Source organism: Odocoileus virginianus, chromosome 9 (assembly GCF_023699985.2).
Source record: "Odocoileus virginianus isolate 20LAN1187 ecotype Illinois chromosome 9, Ovbor_1.2, whole genome shotgun sequence".
Classification (NCBI taxonomy): Eukaryota; Metazoa; Chordata; class Mammalia; order Artiodactyla; family Cervidae; genus Odocoileus; species Odocoileus virginianus.
In genome coordinates this window covers 66,004,699-66,015,251 of record NC_069682.1, presented here as the reverse complement: position 1 = coordinate 66,015,251, position 10,553 = coordinate 66,004,699, and positions in this window count along the sequence as shown.

Here is a 10,553-nt window from a genome sequence, read left to right as displayed (position 1 = left end):
CTGAAGAATAAACTAATGAATTCACTAATATAGCATCCATTATGTTATTATAGAAAAACATGTGAGAGAAAGATCGTATTTACAAAAGCAGCACAAAATACTAAAGAATACCTAAGAATAAACTTAAACGTGCAGGACCCACATAAAGAAAACTACAGGATTCTGTCTCAGGACCTAAAAGATGAGAATAAATGAAAAGATGCAGCAGATGGGGAGAATAACTATAGCTAAAGTACCACTTTCTAGCAACATTTAAAGAACAAATTTAATTCCTCTTCAATCAAAATCCATGAGTCTTTTAATAGGTAACTAGAAAAAAATCATTTTAAAGTTCATCTGAAAAAAATTAACACAAGAATAACCAAACAACTTTGATATGAGCTACAATGATTAAAACTATGCAGTACCAAAGCAGGAACACAATCCGTTTATTTCCTTGGGATTTCTTGTCACACTAGACATTAGGAAGACAAGTTTCACATCTGTTAGGATACAATTTTAATAAAACTTGTTTAATATTATCAAGTCTCCTCTGACCAAAGGCAAGAGAAAATGAGAGGAAAAACCTCTCTCTTACAAGTCACCGGAGTTTTTGCTGTCTTTTGGGTTTAGTTCAATTCAGTGCATTTGACTGTATGCAGTTGAGTCTAACACCTCATGTGTTCAATTTTTAATCACACAAATAATACATAAATATACCCTCCTGGTAAAATAAACAGAACATTAGTGATAAAGATAGGTCCTCTTTGGCCACCATCCCCAATCCCTGAACACTTCCCCAGTGGAAATTGAAAAGTCAGTCCTCTCACTTCTCTAGGCAATCATGAGGGCCAATGGGCCCCAGAGCACTGCTCTAGGGATTAAAATCAAAGAAAAGAGGGGGTTTCCCTGGTGGTCCAGCGGTTAGGACTCCAAGTTCCCAATGCAGGGTCTCAGTCTCTAGTCAGGGAACTTGATCCCACAGCTGCAACTAAGAGTTCATTCGCACGCCGTAATTAAAAGATCTCACATGCCGCAATGAAGATCCTGCATGCTGCAACTAAGTCTTGGTGCAAATAAATATTTTTTAAAAAAGAAAAGGAATTGCTTTACTTGGCTGAGAGCATCCCATCTGAAGATGGAAGTAAGCAGAGAGGGACCAATTTTCATATGTTGACCTGTGGATGGGAATGGTGGTGAAGCCTCTCCCAGGATTTATACTAAATTCCACCATTCCGTTCTAGCAACTAGTGGTGTCAGTCATTCAGTTGTGCCCCACTCTTTGTGACCCCATGGACTGTAGCCTGCCAGGCTCCTCTGTCCATGGAATTCTCCAGGCAAGAATACTGGAGTGGGTTGCCATTTCCTTCTCCAGGGATCTTCCCAACCCAGGGATCACACCAAGGTCTCCTGCATTGGCAGGCAGACTCTACCCTCTGAGCCACCAGAGAAACCTGCAGATTCTATGCAAAAGAAGAAGCTGAGTGCACAATTTTCCTTGGAGGGGAATACATCTGTCTCTTTGACAGTGACCTAGGAGAGCAATCATTTATCACTAATGGCTCCAAGTAGGGCCCGAGGGGCAACCCAGACAGCCTTGACACCCAGGTCCCCAGAGACAACTAACTGCCCTGGGGCAATAGAATAAATAAAAAATTAAAAGATCCACAAAGGGGCACCATATGTCCAGACAGACGGTGGCTGCCTTCAGCAGGAAACGCACTAAAGCAACTCTTGTCCTGTTAGAACCAGAAAGACAAAATATGGGGGTCACAAGATTCAAAGAGGGCAACATAATATATGGAGAAAGAAAAATGTTGGCCAGTTTTCCCAGACTGTGCCACTGGAGAGATAAAAGACCTGAAATCATGAATATGAGATAAATGTTCTAAATTCCAAGCCTCTTGGAGAAATTAATATTAAAACCTACTCTTTAAGTCAATGCATCAGGATTTATGTCTTTACAATCCCAACCAGGTAAGTGAAGAAGAAATGCCTTGTCTCCAAGGAGCGAACTCCAGATTGATCACAGGATCTGAAGACACAGGCCGAGTAGTTATCTATAAAAGTCGTAACTCCCTGAGAAGCAGTTCACCTTGACCCTCACAAGCCCAGCTCAACTAGTCCAAAGTCTCAGACAGGTTAAGGAGACTGTAGAATGAAGATTACTGGAGAATCTGCTGAGCAGAGAAAATTCACAGTAACAGTGATACACGGCCCATGACCCTGGCACTTTTCCAAGAAGAGATGGGGAGAGATGCCTCTCTCTGGGGTTGGGCAAGAGATGGGTTCTGGGCACTTTCTGGTGGTCCAGTGGCTAAGACTCCATGGTCCCAATGCAGGGGGCCCAGGTTTGATCACTGGTCAGGGAACTAGATCCCACATGACACAACTAAAGGGTGTGTGTGCTGTAACAAAGATGAAAAATCCTGCCTGTTGCAACTAAGACCCAGCACAGCCAAATAAATATTTAAGAAAAAAGAGAGAGAGATGGATTCTGCTCTGGGACTGGGGGTTGAGGTATTTATGTGAAAGAAATACCATGCCAAGAAGTCCTGGGGATGGGGGGATTCGATGCATGATGGGTATGCTGTCATAATGATCTGAGGTCTACAGAGTGATGAAATCTCTCTACACAGACACTCCCCATGCACACACCCAAGATCCCAGAATGGCAACTACATCAGCTTTCAGAGAGACGGACCCAAAGCAGAGAATCCCAGCCTTGACTCCAATGTCCCAAGCGCTTGCTTTCCCAGGAGGACTCCAGGCCCCTACTCTTCCTTTCAGCTCTGGAACTCTTAGCCAAGCTCACCCTGTTCCACGTATTTCCTGACAAATGCACTTCACGTCCCAACTGACTCCCTTCAAAAAAATCACAGTTTGCACCTCTTCGTAGGGCTTTGGCTGAGCACTTCTCTTAAAGGGAAGGGGATCAAGGGGCCTAGCCTACAAGGCCTGTCAAGGTGGGAGGTGGAAAACTCAGGCATCAGAGTCTTGGGGGCTGGTGGTGGCACCCCCGTGTGGGTACCTGTAGCAATGGTCAGCCCTAGCTGGACCTTCCCCTCAGAAGGACTTCTTTTAGCCATTGCCCAGGTTGGCTTGCTACCAGCATTCCCTGATTGTCTTCAAAAGGCAAAGTTACCCATGTCAGAAACCCTGGATTTTAAAACATTCAGCATCTTGGGACTTCCCTCGTGGTCCAGTGACCAAGACTCTGTGCTCCCAATGCAACGGGCCAAGGTTCGATCCCTGGTCAGAGAATCAGATCCCACAGGCCACAAATAAGAGTTCGTATGCTGCAACTACAGAATCCACCTGCTACCACTAAGATCCAGTGCAGTTAAATAAATAAATATTTTTTAAAAATAAAATAAAACATATAGCACCCTGCCTCAGGCCTGGAGGAACAGTCAGTGGCAACACCCTTCCAACAACTCAAGCATGCAACTAGAGGAAGAGAATCAAAGCCGTGGGGAGGCTGAGCTGTGTATCCCATATGCATCCCAGGGTGAGATTTCTGAAAGAACGAGAGGACTCAATCCTAGCGGACCCAGGGAGAAAGCTGGGGCAGGAAAACGGTGACCTCCAGACTTCCCAAATGTTGACCAGGCTTCTCACTCTTACCATCCCTGCCAAACTGCTTCTTATTGGTTGTGATTGAAACAAAACAAAAGTGAGTGAAAAACACAAAAGGATAAAAGACATAAAATTTTAAGCCAAGAGAAAAGTAGGAAATAATAAACAGGAATAAAATACAAGACTGCAAGAAGATTAAACTAGCAACATAAAAAAATCTTTTTAAAAATCATATTAATTTTACAGTTAACAAAATTGACATACACTGGCAGAGACAGTGGCATTCACCCAGTAGTTCCTGCATCTCCAAGGCTCCCTTGTAAATTATACAGGGCCCGTGTGACTGACAAAATGAAGTACAATTTGTTTTCAAAGCAGGGCGTGTATGTGTGTGCTCAGTCATGTCGACTCTTTGCAACCCCACGGACTGTAGCCAGCCAGGCTCCTCTGTCCATGCAATTTCCCAGGCAGGAAAACTGGAGCAGGTTGCCATTCCCTACTCCAGGGGATCTTCCTGACCCAGGGAACAAACCCACGTCTCTTATGTCTCCTGGGTTGGCAGGAGGATTCTTTACCACTGAGCCACCAAGAATCTGTCTGCAATACAGGAAACCCAGGTTCAAGGCCTGGGTCAGGAAGAGCCTCTGGATAAGGGAATGGTCACCCACTCCAGTGTTCTTGCCTGAAAAATCCCATGAACAGAGGAGCCTGGCAGGCTACAGCCCACGGGGTTACAGAGTCGGACACGACTGAGCGACCAACACTGTAACATGTGACTGACTCTGGCCGGTAGGCTCTGAGGGGAGATGGGATCCGTCACTTCCAGCAGGAGCTGTCTGAACCTGTGGAAACCATGTGTTGCGACGCTTCACAAGATGAAGGGAATCTCGGTCAACCGAGTCCAACATGGAGGAATCCAGGGGGTTACCTGATCCCACCACACTCAGCGTGAGTGAAAAGCCAACCTTTGTGGGGTGAAGCCACTGAAATATGGTTGGATGGCATCACTGACTCGATGGACATGGGTTTGGGTAGACTCTGGGAGTTGGTGATGGACAGGGAGGCCTGGCGTGCTGCAGTTCATGGGGTCGCAGAGTCTGACATGACTGAGCGACTGAACTAAACTGGACTGAACTGAATTGGTTTCCCATCCAAGTACTAACCAGGCCTGACCCTGCTTAGCTTCGAGAGGTTTATTGGTTTCTACAGCATTTATTGGTTTCTATAAGCACTTAACTAACATAAGGACTTATAATTTATAATTCCCTCAATCCTCCTTATAATCTTACAGCATAGGCACCATTGTTATCTCCACTAAGGCGAGAGAGGCAGAGAAAAATGTAGTAACTTTTATTCAGGCCTTGCACTTAATAAATTGCAGACTGAAAATTCAGATCTAAGCAGTCTCTGTCTATAACCACTAAGCCAGGCTGCTCTTACAAAAGACACATCTTAAAGTAAGATGCAAGGAACTTCATGGCCATGCACCTTCTTCAGCAGCAGATTTGGGAATGTTGAAACAGGGCAGAAGAGGGGTGTGAGGAGGAAAGGCATCCCAGACAGGTAAACTAAGTGTTAATCCCTTCTTTCTATTCCTCTGGGGTAAATCCATCAACATTCATGTGGTAAACAGAGCTTAGATGCATAGGGTCAACTCTAAACCCCAGCCTTCTGGATTGAGCCTTCTCTTTTTAAATTTCCAGCCCAATACTCTAGCAAGACCTTCACACTGAGGAGTTGGGAAATCTGAAGTCTAGTTCCAAGTCTACCACACAAAATGTTGTGTGGCTTGAATAATTGCCTCTGGTCTCTTTGGGCCTCAGTTGTTGTATCTGAATTGGTGGAATAATTACTTCTACCTCATCAGGATGTAGAAAGTTCAAGCCAAACAACATATGTAATGATGCTTTGGGAAGCTGTGAAATGCTTTGCAAACGTAAATTACCTTTATCAGACTGAACCAGGTATCACAACTTCACATGATTCAATCTCAGAAAGATCAGACCCCAGGCCCTCAGGCTGACCATCCTTCTATCTTCCCTTCATCTTCCTTCATCCACACACAAAGCCCTGGAAGGAAGGCGGAGCAAAGGGCAGCCCCGTGTCATGGAAAGGGTCAGCAAGTCGGGAGCCATCGCCTTGCTGTGTGGCCAGGGACAACTTCATCTCCTTCTCCGGTCCAGAGTCCTAACCCAGAAAGGACTTTTTTTGGATGAGATTAACAAAAGTTCCTACTCCTCCCCATGAAATCAAATCACACTGGGAAACTTTTACAAAATGCAAATACCCGGACCTCTTGTAGGGATTCACTTTTAATAGGTCTCAGCATCGACACCTTTGAAATTCTCACCAGGTGATCATTGGGGGAAGCGGGGTCAAAAAGAAGCCCCTTGACTGGATGATCCAAAGACCGGCTGACTGGTCACAATAGCTGAATGTCTGAGGAAGCCTGTGAACCCACGTGAGGCTCCAGGACTGAGGGAGATGAAGGGGTGGGAGTGGCTCGAAAAGGGTCCGAAGCCTCATCAGACATTGGGGGTGGGGCTGCTGAACCCCAATTTCATACACCCTGCTGTGTGAAGGAGGCCTGGGCTCCACAGGGGCCCAGCTGGAAGGCCTCTCATTTGGAGAAAGATTTCCTCAAGGTGTCTATCCACCTCCTTTGCTGATCCGGGGAACTGAAGCTTTTCATTTTAATTAGCAAAGTCTTGTTGCAGCCGCTAGAAACGAGACTCTGCTCTTGTTTTCCTTTACAGACTGTCAGCCGAGATGGTGACAGAGCGGGTGGTGAAGTGACTCGGGAGCTGTCATTTGATGCAATTTCTGGGCTGGTGGGGGGCTCTGAAGATGTGAGAGCGGCTGAGGTTGCAAAGGAACCAAACCGTACGCTTAAGGCAATGGCTTTGTGGCTTCAGGACACAGCGACTTGGGTTCCAGCTTCTTGGTACGACTGCCCAAGTTATGCTGCAGGGAAGATGAAGTGTTATGAGGTCCACCCAGGCTCCAGGAGCCCCGTAGACATACAGATCACATCTTCAACCCTGGGAGCCTTATGAGAAGTTGTGGGGGAGGGGAGTAGGGGAGGGAAGAAGGCTTTCAACAAAATACCTGTAAATGAAGAGAAATGAAGATGGCATTTGTCTGATGCATATTTTATAAGCCTGTGAACTCTCAGAGCTAGAATGAGCGCTCACTGGTCATCTTGTTAGCACCAGATGGATGGCAGAGAGGTGGCCTGCCTGAGGTACCATAGATCTCAGGAAGCCCCTGTGCTGAGTGTCCAGAGGAGGGGGAGGAAACAGTCCACGGGACTCAGCTTCCACATTCTATCCTGTTTGGACATCTAATAAAAGCACGTTTTCTAGAACTAGCCCTTGTGTTTCTTCTATGAGCCTCCTTGGTTGTTCACCTTTTCCAAAACCATGGGAACATTTGATCCAGACGAGGAGCATAAAAAAAGAGGGGTAATCAGCAGAACGGTCCTTAAGCAATGAGCCAGATCAGTGACAGGACCAAAAAGGATGGCACACAGATACCTTAGAGTTCAGTCACTCAAATCCCACTCCAAGAAAGGCAGGTGAGGCTTCTGTAGCCCAAAGACCACAAGGCAGAGCAAACCCACAGGATGTGGCCTCCCCTCGCCACAGTTCCCCTACCCCGGGATCCAGCCACACCAAACTGTTTCTCCCGCCCACAGCACCAGACCCTCAGCCAGGATACTCTGATTCCAGATCCTTCCCACTCCTTTCTTTAGCTGCCTGGCCACCTGGCTAAGCAGGATAGTACAGTGGTTCCCTACCCCCCCTTATCCATGGTAAAGGCTCTAAGAGCCCTGATGGATGCCTGAAATGAAGGAGAGCACCAAACCATATATATACTAAGCTTCTTCCTATGTATATGTTAATACATTCCTGTGTGTGCGCACACGTGCTCTGTCATGTCCAACTCTTTGGGACCCTATGGACTGTAGCCCACCAGGCTCCTCTGCTGATGGAATTTTCCAGGCAAGAATACTAGAGTGGATTGCCATTTCCTTCTCTAGGGGATCTTCCCGAACCAGGGATCAAACCTGTGTCTGCTGCATGGGCAGGTGGATTCTTTACCACTGAGCCACCTGGGAAACCCACATTCCTATGATAAAGTATAATTTATAAATTAGGCACAGTAAGAGATTAATAATAATTAATGATGAAATAGAACAATAGTATATTGTAAATAAGTTATTTGAATGTGGTCTCTCTCTCTCTCTCTCAAAACAACTTATTGTCCAAATTTAATGCCTTTTCCGTCTTAACTAAGCACTTATCATGCACCATGGCCATAACTTTTGCAGTTTGAGGTACAACAGCAAGACGAGCACAATTTCTTTTTCCTTCTTCACAATTTCACAGATAGAAGATTCATTTTATCATGGATCTTAGCAACCTCAGAGCACAATGTTTTTTCTTTCCATAGTCAGCCAAAAATTTTCACCTTTTTAAAAGAAGCACATTAAGGCTTCTCTTTGGCATATCTAAATTACCAGCATCATGACTCTTGTTCTTGGGGGGCCATGATTAAGTAAAATAAGGGTCACTTGGACAAAAGCACCACAAAACCACAAAATGGGTCTGATAACTGAGATGGCCACTAAATGGCTAACAACAAGCAGGATCCACTGGACAAAGGGACAATTCACAACCAGGGCAGGACATAGTGGGATGGCATCAGATTTCATCAGCTACTCAGAGAGGTATGCGATTTAAAACTTATGAATTGCTTATTTCTAGAATTTTCCATTTACTGTTTTTTGGACTGCAGTTGGGTAACTGCAGAAAGTGAAACCACAGGTAAAAGAGACTATTGTGTATCAAGGATCAGTCCCCCCACTCTTTCAGTATTTATTGAATATCCATTTATGGTAAACAAAACTATCATAGATGGTCCCATCTCCAAAGCGTAAAAGGCAAATATATAATGAAATGCTCACGCAAATGCATGTAAAATCATCTCCGGGATCAGTGCTCGGAAGGAAAGATGTATGTGTTAGGTGAAGCATTGACTGAAACCACCTGCCCGGGCACACACAGGCTTCCCTGGTGACTCAGTGGTAAAGAATCCCCCTGCCAATGCTGGACATGTGGGTGCAATCCTTGGGTCAGGAAGATCCCCTAGAGAAGGAAGTGGCTAACCACTCCAGCATTCTTGCCTAGAGAATTCCATGAACAGAGGAGCCTGGTGGGCTACAGTCCATGAGATTGCAAAGAGTTGGACACAACTGAGCCACTGGACACACATGCAAACACCCACACACGCACCACACATGCACACACACACACACACATGGGGCTGTGCCTCATTCTTGTGGCCCATGATCCAGATCTTATTCATCCTTTGATGCCCCCACACAGCACAGCGCTAACACATGCATACACAGGTGTTTGGTAAATGATTTTTGAATAAGTGGATGATGCAGAGATAAAGCATCTCAGACCTCTCATGCCCTCCATCGCACTCTAGCTGTCTATCTGTCATGCCTCCGTAATGCTCCAAAGCACATTTGGTGTATATTTTGAGTTTGTGCAAGGGCCAGGGAATCTGAAATATAATTTTTCCACAGTCTGACTTGGCCCCACAAGTTGACAAAAGCATCATCTCATTAGAAGCTATTTGAATAGAAATTATAGGCTTGCTCTCTGAGAGTGAACTTGAGAGCACTTCATAAGACAATTACTGCTAAATATCTGAAGAGAAGCACCCTCACTGGCTTCTAAAAGCCCATCTCAGGTCAAACCAACCTAAATTCCTCTCAATACAATTAGAATTTCAATAAGAATGAGAGAAACAACAAGCTTCCAAGAACACCAGGACCTCAGAGGGATGATAAACAACACTGCTGGAAGACCGAGGTGGGGAGAGAACGGGGAGAGGGTAGAATATTCTGGAAGGCAGCATGAAACATGTGGAGCACAAACCCATCCAGGCTTTGATCAAGAATGGTCAGTCCAACTCCCATACAGGGGAGCAGACACAGATGAACACGGGTCACAGCCTCCTCTCTGCTCTTTCTGCTTCCACGGAGGACCAAGAAGTGTACTCTGGCCCCGTCTGAGCTTGCAGGCCTTCCCGAAGGCAGTTTCCCCTGCTGCAAATGCTCCGCTCTTCTTTGTGCACCTCTTTTTCTGGGATGCCTTCTCATGTCCCCCAGCTCTCAGTACTCACCCCGGTCTCTAAGCCCAGATACCATCGCCCAGACTCATGCAAGGAACATGAATGTGGCCAGGGGGAGACGGCCAAGGGGAGACAAGAGGGAGAGACAGTGCTTCCGGGGAGGCTGCACTGTCCGCCTCCAGGGGGCGCCACTTACAACTCGCTGTGCTTAGTCGCTCAGTCGCATCCGACTCTCTGCGACCCCATGGACTGTAGCCCACCAGGGTCCTCTGTCCATGGGGATTCTCCAGGCAAGAATCCTGGACTGGGTTGCCATACCCTCCTCCAGGGGACCTTCCCAACCTAGGGATCTGTTAGGTAGTCAGAATAGGAAAAAGGAGTCCAGAATGGCGGTGGCTAAAGGACAAAGAAGGGAAAAGCCTGCAATAATAGAACAAAGGAAGGTCTGAGGACCAGAGTGAGACCCTCAGGTGAAGCAAACAGCCCTCCTGGCTAGCCCAATTTACCTAGGGTAGGCTCAGGTGGAGGAGAAAAAGCACATAAAAAGAGGAGCCAAAATTGAGCTGCTCTCTTCTCTCTGCGTCTTTTGGGTCGGCCCACCCTCACGCCTTGAGGATGTATTTTCCTTTGCTTGCCAAATAAAACTGAGCTATAACACTGGTCCATCCGTCACTTCAAAGTTTTGCTGTGGCAAGACAGAACTGAAGATATTACAAACTTCCCTGCAGATAGAACCCAGGTCTCTCACATTGCAGGCGGATTCTTTACCATCTAAGCCACCAGGGGAGTCTATGTAAGTGGAGTCCCCAGAGTACAGGTATTTAAATATGCTCTTCAAAAAATCA